Below are 19756 nucleotides of genomic sequence, written 5' to 3' on the forward strand. Positions count from 1 at the left end.
AGCATCAGCACCTTACCATGCCATGAGATGCCTAAATGAATTGGCTACTCTCCATGAAAATGAATTTCCAGCAGCAGCAAAGGCTATTCGCGATGATTTTTATATGGATGACTGCTTAAGTGGAGGAGACATTCTAGAAGACGTGATCGGGCTACGGTGGCAAATACAAAAGAGTGGTGGAATGCATTTGAGGAAATGGAGGTCCAACAGCAAAGAGATCTTGCAGGATTTGGAGAGCAAAAGCGATGAAGGGACTTTACTCGTTTTAGACAAAGGTGAAGCTAGTTAGACTCTTGGACTCCTCTGGGACTCAGCACAAGATTGCCTTCAGTTTCGAGTTGAGCTGGCAAAGCAATCGCCAAGATCCAAAAGAGAAGTCGCCTCCAAAATCGCACAGATTTTTTATGCACTAGGACTCATGGGTCCAGTACTAATCAAAGGGAAGTTGTTGATGCAACACTTATGGGTAGATGGATTTGAATGGGATCAGCCATTGTCTCGAGAGCACCGTCAGATTTGGAACGAGTACTATACGTCATTAGAAAGACTGAACAACATCAGAATTATGAGAAACATAAATCCTGGGAATTGATTTGTTTGGATTTAGTGATGCTTCAGAGCAGGCTTTTGGAGCATGCATTTATGCAGTTTGTCAAACGTAAAGTAGTCTCTACATTTCCAATTTACTTTATGCGAAGACAAAAGTAACTCCTTTAAAAACCATTACGTTGCCAAGACTCGAATTGGAGGCAGCCCTTCTTCTTGCACAACTTGTCAAAACAACAGTGAGTGCTTTGAAAGAAAAAATTAGTCAGATCAGATTATGGAGTGACAGTACAATTGTTTGGTGATGGTTCAACACTGAATCAAGGCCGCTGAAGATATTTGTGGCAAATAGGATTGCAAAGATTCAAGAAGCCACTGATGCAACCACCTGGAAGCATGTTCCTTCGACTGAAAATCCAGCTGATCTTCTCTCAAGAGGAATTACTTCATCAGAACTCAAAGATAAAAGGCTGTGGTGGAGTAGACCTTCTTGGCTTCGCACACAACAACGTCGACAACCAGAGCATTCAGAAGAATGTGAAGCAGAACTACCAGAGCTGAAGGTCACAGCAGTTACATTGACAGCAACATCAACCAGCATTCTACTGAATAAATTCTCATCATTTCCGAAATTATGCCGTATAGTAGCATACTGTCAAAGATTAATTTACAATTGCAAACTCAAACCGCCAGAAAGGCAAAAAGGTTCACTAGAAATACAAGAAGCTTGTAAAGCAGAGAAACAGGTAGTCAAATGGACACAATTAGAAGCATTCCCTCAAGTACTACATTGCTTAATTAATAATTAAGACCTCTCAAAGAAGAATTCTCTAAAGTCACTCAGTCCGTTTCTGGATAGTGACGGATTGATGAAGGTTGGAGGAAGGCTTCGTTTTTCGGAGCTAACATCAGAACAGAGACATCCCCTGCTTCTACCAGCAAATCATCACATCACCAGAATGATCATGGAAAATGAACATCGTCGTCTGAAACATTGTCTTCCAGAGCAACTGCTCCATGCAACTCGACATCGATATTGGCCTATCAGCAGCAGAAGAGAAGCGAAAAAGATTGTCAAAAGGTGTGTGAAGTGCTTTTGTTACCATCCTACAGTTCCGGAGGTACGCATGGCAGATTTACCAAAAGAAAGGGTTAGGTTAGTTGTTCGACCCTTTGATACCACAGGAGTGGACTATGCAGGTCCAATATCTGTAAGAGAAAGCCACAGAAGAGGCCGCATTCATACCTACAAGGGTTACGTAGCTGTATTTACATGCTTCAGTACCAAGGCAGTGCATTTGGAGTTGGTGTCGGAGCTAACGACCGAAGCTTTCTTAGCTGCCCTGCAACGCTTTACGGCGAGAAGAGGTTTGTGCAAGCAGCTTTTCTCTGATAATGGGAAGAATTTCATTGGAGCAGCCAACGCTCTACAAGATATCCAGTCCTTTTTGGAAAAGGGGTCAACGACCATTACCTCCTCACTCGCTCAGCAGCAGATAGAGTGGAGTTTCATTCCTCCCTGGTCACCCCACTTTGGGGGATTGTGGGAAGCAGCTGTAAAAATGATGAAAAGACATTTGCTGACTGAAACACAGGGACGCGTGCTAACTTTCGAAGAAACCTACACTATTCTTTGCGATATAGAGGCTGTATAAAATTCACATCCCCTTACTCCCTTGCCAAATGATCCAAATTATTTAGAAGTCCTAACACCAGCACATTTTCTTCTAAGTGACTCGATCGTGCAACCTGTGCAAAAGGATTTGTTGAGAGAACCCAAAAACCGCTTGTCATGTTGGCAGCATTTGCAGAAAATTCGGCAGCGGTTGTGGCAGAGATGGCAGCGAGAATACTTGCAGGAATTGCAAAAACGCGTCAAGTGGCATGATACCAATCGGCGTATTGATGTTGATTCTTTGGTGCTATTAATTGATGACAACATCCCTCCTCTAGAGTGGCCCAGAGGTAGGATTGTTCAAGTTCACCCTGGACGAGATGGTGGAACTTTCACCCGAAGCATCAAGAAGATATGCCCTCTTCCCATTGAAAGGGATGACAAGGAGAATTGAACTACTAACTTTTCATCAAAGATATAATTTCAATATTATTATCTTTTAATCATAAAAATATGATGTATAGGGTTTTGTATTAATGCATATGTTAAGAATAAGTATTTTTACAGTAGGTATAAGATTACAATAGTTAGTTGAAAGAACTCCTTTCATGGGGGGCAAAATGTTATGAAGATACTTTTAATTTTTGTAAATATTTAATTAATTGAAGTTGGTACTCTCCAAGCCTATTTCCGATTGGTCGAATGATTTTGTATTGTTGAAAATGGTTACGCAAGCAACAGTCACGTCCATCATCAAGTTGTGATAGCGCATCATTAAGACATATCAAATTCAATAAAGTATTGAAGGCACCAAGTTCCTTTACTTCAAAAATCAAAAACAAACAAGATCCACTGATTGTTTTAATCTCATACTCATTTTTCATCACCATTTTTTAAAACTCTAGTCAGTGGATACATTTTAAAATTTTAATTGTCATATATCATGTCGTCCCTCTTTCATTAGGGGCCGATGACCTTTGATGTTAGGCCCCTTTAAACAAGCATCATCTTCATCATCATCAGCAACATAAATACAAGTATTCAGGATCATTGAACCCAAAAAGCCCAAGCCACACATACACACACAATCAGGGCTAATTGCAGAAACAGTGTTTAGATTATGTCTATGGTTAAACAATGCCTAAGTATGGCTGCTGCATTACAGATACATTATTTATCACTTAGACACTGTCTAAAACCGATGTTCGCCATGTTTAAACACTGCTGAGAATACTGTTTAACCTCAAATGAGAGTAGTGAATCACAATCAGAGGTTATGTACCATGAAACATGTAATTTGTGTTATAATGTTGAGACTATTCCGGGAAGAAAGTTTAGTCTCTGTGCGTCGCCCGCTGCAGAATCACAGCAATTCATTTGAAAAGTACGGAGAGGTGAGCTTAAAATAAGATTTTGCTTTTCAAGAGACTTGTTTTTAAGACTGATAAAGATACAAGGTCAATAAGCAAGAACAAGGTGTTTAAAAAGAGTTCATATAAAAGGAATAGGGTTCAAACACAAATAATTAAGTAGTAGCTATGGAAACTGACTGAAAGGATAGAAATAGATGTCCCTAACAAACAAAATATACTAGAATAGGTGCATAGTCCAAAAAAAAATGAATACACCAAAAATCTACCTTTTGCAGTGATATCCAAATAAGACATACACCCTTGAAATGGGCATAAACCTTATTGTAAGTTAGAAAAGTGATCTGATGGCTCGCAGACTCAATTTTTTCTGGTATAAGGACATCCATTGGCTAAGACAAGGAACCATAAATGCTCAGGAGAACATAGCAAAATATTTCCAGCACGAGATGGTATGTTAGCACCATCTAGAAACACTAAGTCACAACCAAAGGAACTGGTAATATGCAATGAGTTTAGAACAACTAAGGTAATTCCAGTCCAGGACCAAGATAAATTACATATGTGTGACACAGGTCTGTTTAATCTTCTCACTGCCCCCCGCCCCCCCTGAAATGTATAGTTTCCTGTTAATCAGGCCAGAAACAAGACATTTTACATGGGAACCAAACAAGAGATAGTTTGATACGTGCGTATCCTTAATTACTACAAATACTTATGACTATTTTAAGTTATATACTAGAGTCAATATTTACATATGGTTCAGCTTGTCAAAACCACATCAGAAAAAGGTTCATACATTTCCTTCTCACTCAGTCGTTCAGTCAATTTATATATGAGCTTCCTTCAAATTGACCAGATAAAGAGTTGTCATCTTGTCCTAGTTCAATGCTTCTCGTGCTATTTCCTTTCCACGAAATGATATGTGATAATGGTTTCTTCAAATTAATTCCTTAAATATTGATTTCAGGAATTCCTATGGGAGAGAAAACACTCTTAAACCCAGTTTGTGCATGTCATATAATTGCAAATTCATATTATTTGAGATACACGTACAATTGAAAGGAGAAATTTACACCTCTTTGAGGTGGTAATGCTTTAGTAATGAGACATGGGCCCTTGTGATTTTGTTACTACCCATCTCTCTCAGTTTTACCATGACGACACTGAGGAAATAGAAGATTTCCAATGGTCTACACCACCGCTGGCAGAGTTTGGCGCTGATATTATTGATTGCTGAACTTTCTGGAACTTCTTTACCATGACCAGATCCCAGATTTTAAAGCACATAGGCTGCCTTCCCTTGTTGTATTTGTTTTCTACCCACCTCCAGGCTCTCTTCAAATGTTCAGCTGCCTTTGCCCATTTTTTTTTTTAACATTTTGATGCCAAAAAGGTTCTAAAACCACTCTGTTTTCCACTTCAATTGAAGTGGGTCGGTGATATTCTGTCCAAGGAATAGTTCTGCTGGCATGTGCCCACTTGATTCATGAATTGCAGAATTGAAGCCTAAAACAAACTTGAGACGGATTAGAATCCCAACTGCGCTGGTCATCACACTGGAAAGCATTTAAACAGGATTTTAGTTTTCTGTGGAATCTTTCCACATGTGAAGCTTGTGAATGATATGGACTTAAAAGTACGTGGTTATTTCCCCAGCAAAAACAGAGTTGTTTGAATTTGGAACAGGTGAAATTTAAAGTGTTGTCAGAAACTAAAGTTTTTGGAGGACCGAAAACTCCGAAGATATGGCGAGACAGTCAGTCAGTAGCAGCGCTGGAATTCATCTTCTGGACCGGAAACAGCCAAACGAATTTCGAGAAGACATCTATTACTGACAAAACTCCAACTTTATTGTTTTTCGATCTCACAAGAGGACCAAAATAATCGATGAACAGTTTCTCCCCAGGATACATGGATATGTCGGCTGAGTGAAAACCAATGCAGACATTTTGAGCTAGCTTACGCCTTTGACAAATTTCGCAACTCCTGACATAGTTTAGAACGTTTCATTTTATGTTAGGACAAATTAAATCCCTAGAAATCTTGTGTAAGGTCTTATACTGTCCTAGGTGAGCACTGGGACAAGAGTCATGAAAGTAATTTATTATCATGGGTCTTAGATCGTGAAGGATGAAGAATTTAATAGATTTGTTGCGGGTGTTGCGAGTCAATAACCCCTTTTTCATCAGAAAGGATTTGTCATGAAGAGTACCCTCAGAGGTTCCTTTAATTCTGACTAGTGCGAGGTCATGAATGGCCATTGGTATTGAATGTGTTCGAAGCCCCATCTATCGTCTACCCTGCATGCGCAGTATTGGCTGCTAATGGCAAGAGGGGGCAGAACTGTACATGTCCAAAAGTGAATAGAGCGTGAAGCTATAACGCAGTTAAAAAGTACAGTTGACACGTATATAAAACAACAGTGCTGTACTGCTCATGTTATTGATATAAACCAGTGCAATGACAATCATACACAAAGCAAACATTGCCTTATATCTGCAGCAAAAGTCGTGGACATTGACATTCCGTCAGAAAGGAACGCAAATATTTTGCATAGTGAGAAGGAAGTAGCAGATGATATATTAGCCATTTTGCAAGATGAGTCAGTGGAATGTGTAGTGTTGAATACTCTCGACTATATGGACAATGCATATGCGGATGGCACTGATGACACCGCGAGTGGAAGTGGTATAGAAATAGATGTCAGGCATGTAGTTCATCATCCATGTCGGAGCCACAACTCCCGGTTCCAGTGAAGCTTAGTAAAGTTGACCAGTAAGCAGGTATAAGACATAATTACGTACATGAATGACCATGCACAACAACATAGTAAAAAACCTCTTACTAACAGTTCATAGCAATATGACCATGTGGTGCATAAGAAATCTATGGTACTTCAAGGGAGGACGAGGAGAACATGTTAAAAAGATTGTTTGCGCAATTTGAGGACACTTGAGACATGTGACACAATGTGCATGATGGTGACCTACTACATTATGAGCATCAAATTGCACAGGACATAGGTTACAGTGACTTCAAAGGGTGTAGCGGCAGAATCGCCTTGAGCATTTGTAGATGAGGTAAACAATCTTGTCCCATCATTTATTGCGGAATTCGTTTCCATCACCGACCAATCAGGATGTTATAGATGTTGATTCCCATAGGGAATCTGAAATATTTGTCCCGAATGAGTAAATTTATAATACCAATATAAATGGTCCGTTATTGGACATTATAAATTTTTCAGCTAACTCATTCCTGGTTGGCAGCATTTCGCTCCCGTGTGCTAGGTTGGGCTCATCAGTTGGTACCTAGCACACCTATCAAGACGCATGGCCAAGCAGGCATCAAATTTTCGTAATGAGATAAAGTCTCAAGTGCATTGACACTGCCGGTGGCTCCAGGTAGCCTACGCAGTGGCCTCCACGGTATGCCCTAGCCATGCGTCTTGGTAGGTGTGCTAGGTACCAACTGATGAGCCCAATCCAGCACACGGGGGTGAAACGCTGGCAACCAGGAATGAGTTAGCTGGAAAATTTATAATGTCCAATAACGGACCATTTATATTGATATTACAATCAGGATGTGATGAGGAAATGCATACGATAGGTAACCTGGCAGTCAGAGGTACCAAGACAGTTAGCCTATAGCACGAGCAACAAACATCTGTGCCCTAACGCATGCATATACAATCATGTCTACTGTTAGTCTGAATGGAAAATTGGCTGGAAAGTTATTTACTGTGGTGCAAGAAATTGGAGTTTGTCTGTCTCCAACGATTCTATTACGTGTCATGGACCTAGCAAGGGCATTAGGGAATGTTTACTTCACAGCAAGCAAGAGTTGGAAAACGAGCTTGCCAGAACTATAGGTATGGTATGAACACTGCTTTTGATCTATAGTTGGTGAAGATAACTTGCTGTTGCTTGACTCCTGGTCTGCCTACAAAAAATCATACTGTGTTATAGAAAACCAACCCTCCTGGAAAGTGTGCGACGTTGCAATTCATAACACCTGGAACCATGGGACAAATTCAACCTCTGAATGTCTGTTTCTTTCGTGTCTACAAAACACAATAACGCATCTTCTGTAGCTACGCCATAAAGTATAGCCAATTTCACGATAAACTGCGTGACAGACTGGTTCGCATTCGGTTGCATGAAGACATTTTCCATCAGTTCTCGTCACCACGTTATATGAACATGAATATCTATGCATTATGTAAGAGTCTATACCTAGCTGATTGTCCTGAACGATTTATAACTCCCAAGGCGCTCACTTTCGATCTTCCTGGTGCTAAGTTTTGTGACCACTGTGGCGCATCATATTTCATTCGGTGCTCATGGTACAAGTTAAAGGTTTGTTTTGAACATTTTGTGAACGTCAGTGAAGTCCATTCTGTGAAGTGTAACACATATATTCCATAGAAGTTTGATCTCTGCACCGCCCGGACACTCATTTGCTGTAGCCCTCCTATGTACATGGTGCGCCATTAGCAACTAATATTGTTTCCTGTCTCAATTGCTACTACAGCACTTTCAAATGCCACGTACTAGACATCGAACCTGCAACCTCGCACTCATGAGGGTTCCTTGTGAGTACTCTGGGTCTTTCCTCTGAAATTCAGCCAGGTTAGTGAAAGACGAGGGATAATTGTGGAGTATGTGGATAGTTCCATCTAAACAGGAATTTTCATTGGGAATAAAAGTGGCTGAGTCGGCTCCTTCAAACATACGAGACAGGCAATCGGCCACAATATTCTCTTTTCCTTTCACATCCACCATGGTGAACTTGTTCGCGGATAGACGTAATATCCACCTGGCCATTCTTCCTAACTTTTTGACATTCGCACTTGTTCCGGGGATACCCATGGAGCAGAAAGACGTTAAAGAAGGTGCCGGGGTGAATGGGTACAACTACAATATCAAAATTAATTTAAAACTTAAACTGAAGGTTATATTTTCAGAACTTCAAACTTTTTTTCATTACAATATTACAGATACAAGAAGCACTCATTAAACAAGATTGGGAAAATTTCAAGATTCAGAACCTTAATACTTTGGGCCTTAAGCCACCAGTTTTACAATTCCGGAGATGCCGGATTCAGTTTACACAAAAATTGGGAACCATTAAGTCAAGGGCAGAAATCCCTCAAATCAAGAGCACTTGCCCCCAAAATTACAATATCTAGCCTTCCAAAGGCACTCTTTAATCCTACCAAAACTTTGAAAAAGAGCAAACAGGCTCTCAGTATCTTCTAGCCTATTCAAGGCAATATCAGAAAATTACAATCACTCGCCCATCAAGGCACAACTTACAAATTGAAAGATAATGTTATACAGGGGTATTTAGTACCCAACCTACAGGGGCCTTTGCGGAAAAGAACAGGTGGCCCGAAACACAAACTGAATGGAGGCGTATACCTGCACTCCTAGATATGAACACTAAAACAACCTAAGGGGCTCTAGGCCGATGAAACAGGGGCTATTCCCAAACTACTGAGGTGACTCATATAGAAATTACTTTACCACATTACGGAATGAAAAACAGTTATAAAAACATAGTCACCTCAAACCAAGATGAAGGGGAGCTCGAGAGGGTAATTCACTCTCTATCCCTGATTTACAGTTAAAGATTTTATGAAGTTTTTACATTAGCCGGAAGAGGTTTCATTTTAGAAAAGCTAGTTACATAACTAAAGATTCGACCTTTCCCTCGGGTTAAACTGCGGAGGTAGCAAGAAAGAAAGAAGTTATATGGCCATTACCTGGTAGATGTTCTGTTGACCGATGAAAGAGGCTGCCCACCTCCTGCTTTGACACACACACTCAGTAAGATGACGATCAATTGGCCAAGAAACGAGAAAAGCCGCAGTTTATAAACCCTCGGGGAAGGTTCAAGATCATTCAAGATTAAACTAGCCACACCCTCTCAATTTTATTGAATAAATTCAAAAGTTACACTTAGAATCGAACAAGAAGCCTGTGATAGGTTGAAAATTAAATACAGAAATTAGGGATTGGTTAGATTCAAAACTGGCAGAAAGAAACAGGAAATATTGCCAACCCAAAAATAAACGAACATCATTCATTTACAAAAACCTAGAAATACAAAACTTCTTTAAATTATAACTTCTTACACCTCGCATCAGGGTGCATGATCATAGTTTTTAGTAGTGTCATCTGTGGAAGACTGTTCAAAACTTCTTGATGAATGTCAAACAAAACAAGTAGAAATTCACTCAGGTTAGGAAACTGTGAAAATTATACGTGCAGAATCTATTAGAAGGTATACCACATGAGGTATGTATGTACAGTGTAAATATTAAGTTGTTTGTGAAGTGGACAAGATGGAGATGTAATTGTTTATTGTGAGTTATATTAGACTTTTTATAAACTTTTATTCTCAGTAAATTTAATACTTAAGCATATGATAACTTTTACTCATGGAGTGAAAACCTGGCATGTTACCTAAATTTAATTTCAGGTGTAGACAGGTAAGGTTATATAGCAAGTTTGGAGCATCGTCAGCCTGATGACCGTCGCCTTGGGAGAGGGAGTTCTGTCATGCTCTTTGAGTCAATTATTCTTGTAAATTGTTTGCAGGTGGTGCCTAGTGTCGTTATTTATACCTTATCCTAATGACTATTCTTTCATGTAGTATTTTCTGTTTCACCAATAAGTCACAGTATGAAGGAAGAAATGCCAATGTTCAAGTTGGGAACAAAATTTTTCGACCCCTAGGACAATTGCGAGACACTCTTTTTCATACACGGAATATCCAAGTTCAACTCCTCAAAGTAGTTTACTAAAATAGGCGATAGGTGCCAGAATCATCTTCCAACCTCTGATTTAGGACAGCAAAAAAAGCAATATTGCTGGCATCACATTGTAGTACAAACTCTTTCGAAGATAGTGGGTTCAAACCCCACTGTTGGCAGCCCTGAAGATGGTTTTTTGCATGGTTTCCCATTTTCACACCAAGCAAATGCTGGGGCTGTACCTTAATTGAATCTTTTTTTTTTTTGAAACGACACATGTCAAGATTTTGTCAAAATTGAGTTGAGGCAAGTAATACAGTCTTTAAGTATAGATCTATTGTTACACTACACACGTCACTGCATTGCTTTATCCGGTAGCTCTGCCTGGTAATAATAGTTTGTTGGAGAAACAGCACTTGTCACTTACATGTGCACTTTATCCGTAAAATGAACTGGCTTGCTGTATCCAATCGGCATTTCCATGCATCCGGCTGGCAGACATTGCAGTAGCAGAATTACTTATACACAAAACGAGGGCAAACAATTTTTACTCCAAAATGAAATTCATCAAAGAGAAATGCTTCAATTGCTGCTATTACATTCGATTTTATGCAAAATTTGCCCCTGCCAGATATCCCTGTGCAGGATACTTTTTACTTCCCTCACTTAACAGTGAATATATTTAGGGCTGATGACCTTTGATGTTAGGCCCCTTTAAACAACAAGCACAAGAATATATTTAGCGTCACATCACTGGGTCCTAATAATACGAAGGTTTATACATATCATGAAGGGCAAGGACATAAAGGTCCGAATGAGGTTGTCTCTTTTCTTTTGGACATCATTCACAATGCCTAATTCGGTACAACACCTCCATGTGTTTTCAGACTCTTGCCCTAGACAAAATCGTAACCACACGGTCATACGATTTTTCTTAGCTTTGGTGACTATGGGCAGATTTCAGACAATTAATCAGTATTTTCCTCAAAGAGGACATTCTTATTTACCCAATGACAGGCATTTTGCTGCAGTAAAAAGAGTGGTAAGGAAAAATGACAGAATTTACGTTCCCAAAGATTATACAGAGATGATTGTACTGTCCACAAGTCAAAGAAAGTTTACAGTTAAAATGGTTGAATCCAAAGATATTATTGACTTCAAATATTGGTGGCCTTCATTCTTTTTTTAAAAAATGCCTATCTGTGGAATCAATGAATCACAGACTTCCACGAGACCAAAAACAATCGTTCCAGATATCGTTCTTCAGTCACTTCATATACTCAAGTGAAATGCCGAATACTGTTCAAGCTCGAGATTTCATTGACGATCTAGTGGTACATACGTTCAATCTAGGTATCAGGAATTCAATGAGTGTCATAACGTTCCCTACAAAGTTACATATCCAGGAGAAAGACTGCCTATTCAGGAGAAGAAAATACAGGATATAAGGAAAACAATGCAGTATATTACAGAAGAGCATCTCATTTCTACAATGAGATTATTAATTGGCCAGTTACCAAAGATAATGTGTTTGGTGATGACTAGAATGAATACTGACCAAACACTTTTGTAAAACAGCGAAAATAAAGATATTTTGTAACAAATTAATTTTTGTTGCCCATTTTTTTGGTAAAACAGCACATGTCAAGGGGATATAATTTCCGACAAACCTAAACTATTGCAATATTAATTCCTTTATTTTTCAATAAAAACATTGATTTCAATGTCCTCTACCTATAAAACATAGTGTTTTTACAACGTGTATATTGTTTACCATTCTGTACGTTTTAGGTGGATATCTCCAAACTAAGATTTATTAACATGTGTCGTTTCAGAAAAAAACGATTCAATTAAGGCCACAGCTGCTTCCTTTCCACTCCTAAGCCTTTCCTATCCCATCGTTGCCACAAGAGCTATCGTGTCGGTGCGATGTAAATGCAATTATTAAAAAAAAAAAAAAAAAATGAGAAATCTGGGCTGTGTAGTACGGGGGCTTTACATAAGGCATCTTTTAACTGGGAAAAGTCCTTTCCTTAGGATTCACCCCAGACGCAAGATCAGAGAGATTCCAGATTAATCTGCCATAAAAAGCAACCATCCCAAGGAAGCTTCTTACCTCTCAGACATTCTTAGGCCTTGGAAAATCTCTGAAAAATTTTATTCTTTGTGTAACGCAGGTCTGTCTCAATTGTAAAAAAAAAAAAAAGAATCACATGATCATTTTTATACTATTCAGAATTGCCATGCAATTCATACCAATACACTAATTGAATAAAAAGTAGAATTAGAACATGAAGCAAGTCGTATAAAATCAAATTTTCCACAGTGTAAATATTTACTCAGTTCAAGGAGCCTAGCATGAGGTATGACAGTTCTAAAATACGATTTGTCGACACTTACGTCTTTGCACCGGTAACTGTGAATTGTAGGGTTCTGTACTAACCCCATTAGAAAGCAAAGAGCAATTCATGCAAGTTCATCAGTAAAAAGTCTAGATTGGTACTGGCATACCTATTGGTTTCATCTGCAGTAAACTGTCATCTAAGTACTACCTAAAAATGAATTCCCTACTTGGTTTTCCACATATTCCACTGTTAAGGCACACTCCACTTGTTCCTGAAAAGGTATGAATAACTGGAATATTCTGTTCATGTATTCAATTTCACTCAACATGCTGTTCACCCTCTTTGCTAACACTGCTTTCACTATCACCTTCACTATCGGATAAGTCATGATAATACATGCACAGGTCGCAGAGAACTTTCGCCTCACTATCACTGCTGAAATCAGAACCTAAAACATCTAGCAAACTTGAATTTTGACTGTACTGAGCTTTTTCAGCTCACACGTTTCTTTGAAGGCATCTTTACGACAACAAAACATTGATCGACCGTTCAATGATTACATCAATTCACCTCTGAAACTAAACAACAGAGAGGGCAAGAATGCTAGCAAACAATCAAGTCAAGGTATCTAGATTAGAGTTTCAATTACAAAATCTTTCACCTACAAAATAACACTGGGATATGGTGTTATATGAGACAATGCCACGCGGTGTACCAGTCCACTTATGGGTGCATATAGATTATGGCCATGTTCACTTTTTAACTAGCCCTAACCCTGCCCTATCCCTATGTTGCCATAAGACCTCTCTGAATTGGTGCAATGTCAAACAATTTTATTTTAAATCATCCATTGCCCCCTGCCTTCCATCGTAACATTTCTCACAGAATGAAAAAATAAATTATTGATCTTGAACCAATAATGGATACCAGTAACTATTTTAACCCTCCTCCACCTAGATGTTACGTACTCTCACTGCTACATTCTATCATCTTGGACTCTGCCTTTCTTCGCCTACGTTGTATATGTCGTCATCCAGCCGTTCTACATTCTGCAAACCGCCTGTTGCTGTGTGATGCATCTGGTCAGCTGCTTCGTCTCCTCACCCGGCCGGCTGTAGCGCTTACTGTGCATGATTTTGCTTTTCTCCCTCCTCCACTCACGTCACCTTGCACGTCACCTTTCTTGTATGTTCTGCACTCGCTACCTCCTGCCTATATAAATTCACGTTGGTGGTATCAGCATGAGTTGGGTTATGGAGTGATTTTTGTGTGGAGTGATTTTCTATCCTTGTACAGCTGGACTGTACTGCTTATCATCAATGGAACTTATTTCTGCGTGGAGGTGGGTGAGCAACCAACATGCACACAAACATTTTTGTTACAACCTATTGGTCTTGCACCTCTGGTCTGACATTTAAAACTTCATTCCGTCAAAACTTACTTGAAGGTGAACTCACCATTTTTGAGGCACTTGTTGCCTTGTGATTGATAAATTTTAAACTGTATGGCTGCTGTATCTCCAACTGTGGACATTTAACTTTCAACTTATCCATGGGTGTCTCGTAGATCTTGGGATTGTCGTGTCTATTTTCTTGGTACGAATTAAGCTAGTGCAAACTATCAAGGATTTGCATGAGCAGACTTTCCCATCCCCTCTCCTCACCCTTGCTATGTGTCTGTTCCTCTCCATTTCTCTTTAAAAGAGAAAAAATGAATTGTAAAAATTGTTCCTATTCATCATTAATCAATTGTATGACCCTTATGGACATTCTGTTTCGAGTGGTTTGAAGTGAGATTACATTGTGGAAATTGTGAACAGTGACTTACTATCCCATTTTTTACTTTAACTTTATTCTATTTAATGTTAGTACAAACCTTGTAGCTGTTCCATTCTTTTTTTTTACCACGACTTATTCTTTTAATTGTGAGAAGTGCTTATTACTCTGCTTTTAGATTTGAAATTTATCCTCGTTCTTTAGTAATGTTTCGTACAACCCTGATGGTTTTATTTCATTGTGGAACAACTCACACCGTATGTTTACTCTAAATAAAATTACGAGCAGTGTCTGTTGCTCAAATTTCGTACTTCGTTTCGTGCCATGACCTTTGACCTTTCGTGTATCGTTCTATTGTATTGCAAATGATGATTGTTCCAATAACGCGTGAGGCATGCAAAAATTCTAGTCAGACTCATTGTCATGCCTAAGCATTGTGTGGCTACCTTTTATGGACGGACCTGTTGGTCTGGGGAGTTGTGAATAAACTGTTTTTCGAGCATTATATAGAGAAAAATATGGTAATCTTTTTAGTCCTAATTGTTGTGAATTTCTTAATAAGTATTTTCAAATTACATATTGTTCTTGCCTTTTGCTTGTTCAAAAAAAAAAGGGGCTTTTTTCCTCTTTCATCCTGATGTCCATGTACTTACCACGGCATTACCTCCTGGGTCTGTTCCACGTTATTGCTTCCAACACATAATGAACTCTGCTGGAAAATTGTGTGGTAATGTCTACTTGGTTTGATTCTCGATCCATACGTCTTGCTGAGGCTTATGAGTTTCTCTGGATTGTATCGCACGGTTATTAGCTTTACCGTGGGTGTATTTAAATTATGTTGTGACTTCTCTGACTTAGAAGGCTGCGTTCTACTCTACTGGCATGAAGGCTTCCCCTTCATATGCTCACCAACTTAGCAGGCATGAATACAAACAAACAAAAGGGACTTAGCTATCACCTCTAAGTAACCTACTCCGATAATGTACCACTCTCGAAGTACAAGGTCTACAGGCGTTTTGCTCGAAACACTCCTTTTTAACACATAAAAGTGTAATTATCTGGCAGACTGTTAAGAGTCATGAAGGGCATTTGGACATTTTTGTAGGAAATTCTGCATGTATGCTCTTTTCTAATCTCGAATAACTTTTGTCTCATATTGGTTTTTATCATACAAGGTATGCATTTGAAGGACGGAGAGCATTTCTCCTAGAAACTATTGGAATTAAAGAAAATTCATACGGATATTTTTGAAGAAAATTTAATTATGTCTTATTTCTGTGTGCTTGTGATGTTTTTTTACATAAGGTCGATAGTTTACATTTTTTGTATATACACTAGAGTCCTGTTAATCCAAACTGAAATATTCATTTTTTTTTAATTCTCCTTATAGAAATGTAAGAACATATTATAGAATGAAGATTTACTTGCATTTTATTAGTCACATTTTACTACAATAACTTAATGTAAACATAATCACATCATAAACCATCAATCACTGGTCATTTATCTTTACAAAGTCTGTTAGTTTCATTTGCTGTAGTGATTGCAACCTACTCGAAGATGCAGTGTTAAACCAGCGTCTCATAAACATCACATCAGTGGGCGTAGCAGCGGAGTGTTGCTCGACATAGCATACGACAAGTTCTAAGGCGGCCGCGGCATCTGAATGTGACACCAGTTGTTCATTGTGGTCTTCTTCGTCGTCACTCTGTTCCTCATCAACTCCAGAATCTTTCTTCAGTATAGCTACAATTTCTTGGTCTGTTTGTAATTGATGACAGTCAGCTTACATCCACTCACCAATGTCATTTTCATCAGCTTTCTCACAACCAGGATGTTATTGAACGATTTCAAGGAGATTGACAGACGCTTCCGCTGGACTCTCGATGAATGCGAGACTCAGCCACAATTTCTTCCACATTTTCCTCATGAACTGCTCACTGACACCCTCCCATGCCTCTGCTGCCCAGTATACCACGTCCTTTACATTCACGTTCTTCAGTCTTTGAAGAATAGTAAGTGAACTGTCATTCTCAATCACGTACCTGAGAAGTTTCCGTTTATACACAAGTTTTACATTTTGCAGAACGCCCTGGTCCATTGGCTGCAATATAGACGTAACATTACGAGGCAAGAAAATTGCTCTTATTTCACCGCAAATTAATTCACTCACTGCTGGGTGCGATGGAGCGTTGTCAGTTAAATGCAATGCTCGAGAAGGCAAACCACTTTCTTCACTAAAACTTTTTACTCAGGGAACAAACTGTTTTTCAAACCATTCCTTGAAAAGTTGTGCATTCATCCATGCCTTTCTTTGATTTCTGTAGTAAACTGGAAGAGTATTCATGTTACAGTTTTTAAATGCCCTTGGTTTTGCTGACTTGCCGATAACCATTAGGGGCAATTTATTTGTTCCTGCAGCATTACTACATGCTAATACAGTAACACGTTCCCTACTCATCTTAAACCCAGGTGCACGAGACTCCTCCGCAGACGCAAGGCTTTTACTGGGAAGGGCCTTGAAATTTAAACCTGTTTCATCGGCGTTATACACTTGTTGTGATACAAATTCTTATAATTTTGTTAATTACCACCTATTCAATACAAAAAAAATGTAGTACAAACTTACATATTTATTAAGATGTTTATATGGTACATGTTTCGCTCCTTTTTCGTGAGCATCATCAGCCAACTATTATTCACTTAAGGTTGTATAAGATCATTAAACAATTCTTTTGGATTAAGATTATTCCCATAAAACTAATTGACAAATCTTATAATATTTTACAAGTCATATAACAATAAAATTAAGTCTTTAAGTTAAAACTTTTTGTCTAAAATGTATCTAAGTCTAACATTTTATTGACGAAACTCATGTGGTGAACATCTTTAAAATTGTTTAAAAAATTAAAAAAATTTAAAAAAAACTTTGAATGCTCTGAGAACTATACCAAAGAGTTTCTAAAGCATATGAGGAAGTACTGTATTGTTCAGTGTTGCTAACTTCAGAAGGAAAGCTGAAGTAATTAAATAACATTAAATTTTATAGTATCTAAGAAGTGAAGCGTCCACGGTGTGTAGAATTATTTAGTTCATTTTCCAGGTTGATCCGTGTTGTTGTTTTTCTGTACACGGTTCAACCTGGAAAAAGAACTAAACATTCATAATGATACTGTTCCAGCTTTCTCTCTATGAATTGTCCTCCTTTAAATCCTTTATATCAACATGTAAGACTTGCACATTGTGGGCATAAAGTGCTCTCCGAAGGTGAATGATGACCATTCAAGTTCTAACAAAATCAAGCCTAGTCTATGAAAACTACTCTGTAAACATTGTTTAACCCATCATTCTATTTTTGTGAAATTTTTCATTCTGTTAAAACTAATGTATTATTAATAAAATTAGATAATACTTGAAAAAAGAAAACATTTAATAACAAATTACTCCTGAAAAAACTATTTACTTAAAAACTTGCTTCATTCGTTAAAAAATCTAATATTCTTTCAAAACAAAACATGTCATTCTGTTTCCAATTAATGATATATTTTTCAGATGTAATCTTTTATTAAATGTTTATCTTCCAGGCATTTTATTAATACTGCATTCTTTTTGGCAGATTGAGAAACTTCACAAAAACAGATTAAGTTGAAACTGAAAACAAATGGCTTCCACTATAACAAAATAATCAATTATTCATTGCTGTATGAGCATTTTGCTCACAGTTAATATGGAATCCTTTTTTTCTCCTTTTTTTCCTTTTTTTCTTCAGAAATAGTGAAGATTACAACTTTGCTTCTCTCTCTACAGTAAATGGCTTGTCCTGAGGATGCTACCTGTTTTACCGTGCATGCATGTTTTTAAAAGTTCTCCGCGCCATAGTTCTGTTTCTGGTGCAACTCGGATTGGATCGGCCTGTTAACTGGGAACAGCACGGCTGACAATCCTTCCATGACACTTGGTCTGTCTTGCTTGCTTGGTGCACTCGTGCATGACATTACCGAGTTCGATATTCCTGCAAGGTATTTAGATTTTGTTCACTGTATTGGACTGACACTCATATGGCACAGGCGATTCTTGGATATTCAGAAGATACTAAAGGAATCGCCATGCATTCTATAGTGACAAGAGAATGATTATTACAAATACTCTATTGTACTATGCTACAAAAGGGTAAAAAGGAGGGCACAAAATTATTGGTGCCCCATATTAATAATGGCATGTGGCCTCCTAACAGGCAGAGTGCAGGTCTTTTGAGTTGACGCCCCATAGGCGACCTGCGCGTCTATGAGAATGGGGCCCTACCTGTGATGAATTCTAATTCTGAAGACAGCACACATACCCAGCCCCCGAGCCATTGGAATTAACCAATGAAGGTTAAAATCCCCAACCTGGCCGGGAATCGAACCCCTGACCGTCTGGACCACAGGCCAGTACGCTAATCATTTAGCCATGGAGCCAGAAAGTGCCTCATAATTAGTCTCCAAATGCAGCCGGTGTTCACACTGGTGCAACTGTCTTACTCTTAAAAAAATAGAGAGATTCAGTGCATCTCACCTGGATAAATCTCCAATGTGGAAGTAACAGTTGATGACATGATTGTCAATATGTAGGATACCTCCGATCCTGAAGATGATTCAGCCTTAGATAACTCTCATACAAATGCTAGTGAATTAAGTTTGGTACATACTGTACAGTATTTTCTTGTTGTAGGTCATAGTTTTGCAGGAAACAGTCATAATGATAATGCTTGATTTAATTCCTGATGGCTATATTTTTTGTTGTTGTTGTTGTTATTTCAAATTTGTTTCCATTCATGAAGTCACTCCAGTGATATTTTTTATTCTGCAGTTGGCAGCATTGCCTTCGGCATGACATCAGCTTTGTTTCCTCTCCCCACACCACCTCAGCTTTAAAAGCTCTCTAGAACCTGCATGCACAGTAATTGAAGCAGGCATGTGAGCATTTCCATTATCTGGTGACCTGTGGTGTGACCATCTTCCTGCTTTGTCTTTTTGTCGAAAGTATAATTTATTTTTATAGTTTATGTATTCATTTATGAAATGAGTGTGGTAAGAACATGAGAGACAATTGTAAAAGGAAGATGAATACCAGGAAAGAGAAACATTATCACATCAGCATAACCATCTAGGTTTAATGCTTTAGAAACATTTTAAAATGATGAAAGAGTTTAATGTTTCCAGGTGTTTACTGTAACCTTGAGAATGAAGGCCAAACAATGAAAAGCATGTTACTTAATTGCTGATCATTGAGCCAGATAACAACTGTAACTGACAAATCTTGTAAAACTCAGGTGCAGCAAAACGTTTGTGCACAACTAAGCA

At 38.5% G+C, this 19756-nt stretch overlaps 1 protein-coding gene across 3 annotated transcripts in view; it reads left to right on the forward strand.

Annotated features, from left to right (window-relative positions):
• The window catches only part of LOC136866190 (mitochondrial glutamate carrier 1), a 182121-nt gene that overhangs the window by 125252 nt on the left and 37113 nt on the right, over nt 1-19756 (forward strand). The window lies entirely within an intron of this gene.

The sequence above is a fragment of the Anabrus simplex genome, chromosome 3 (genome assembly GCF_040414725.1).
Source record: "Anabrus simplex isolate iqAnaSimp1 chromosome 3, ASM4041472v1, whole genome shotgun sequence".
Classification (NCBI taxonomy): Eukaryota; Metazoa; Arthropoda; class Insecta; order Orthoptera; family Tettigoniidae; genus Anabrus; species Anabrus simplex.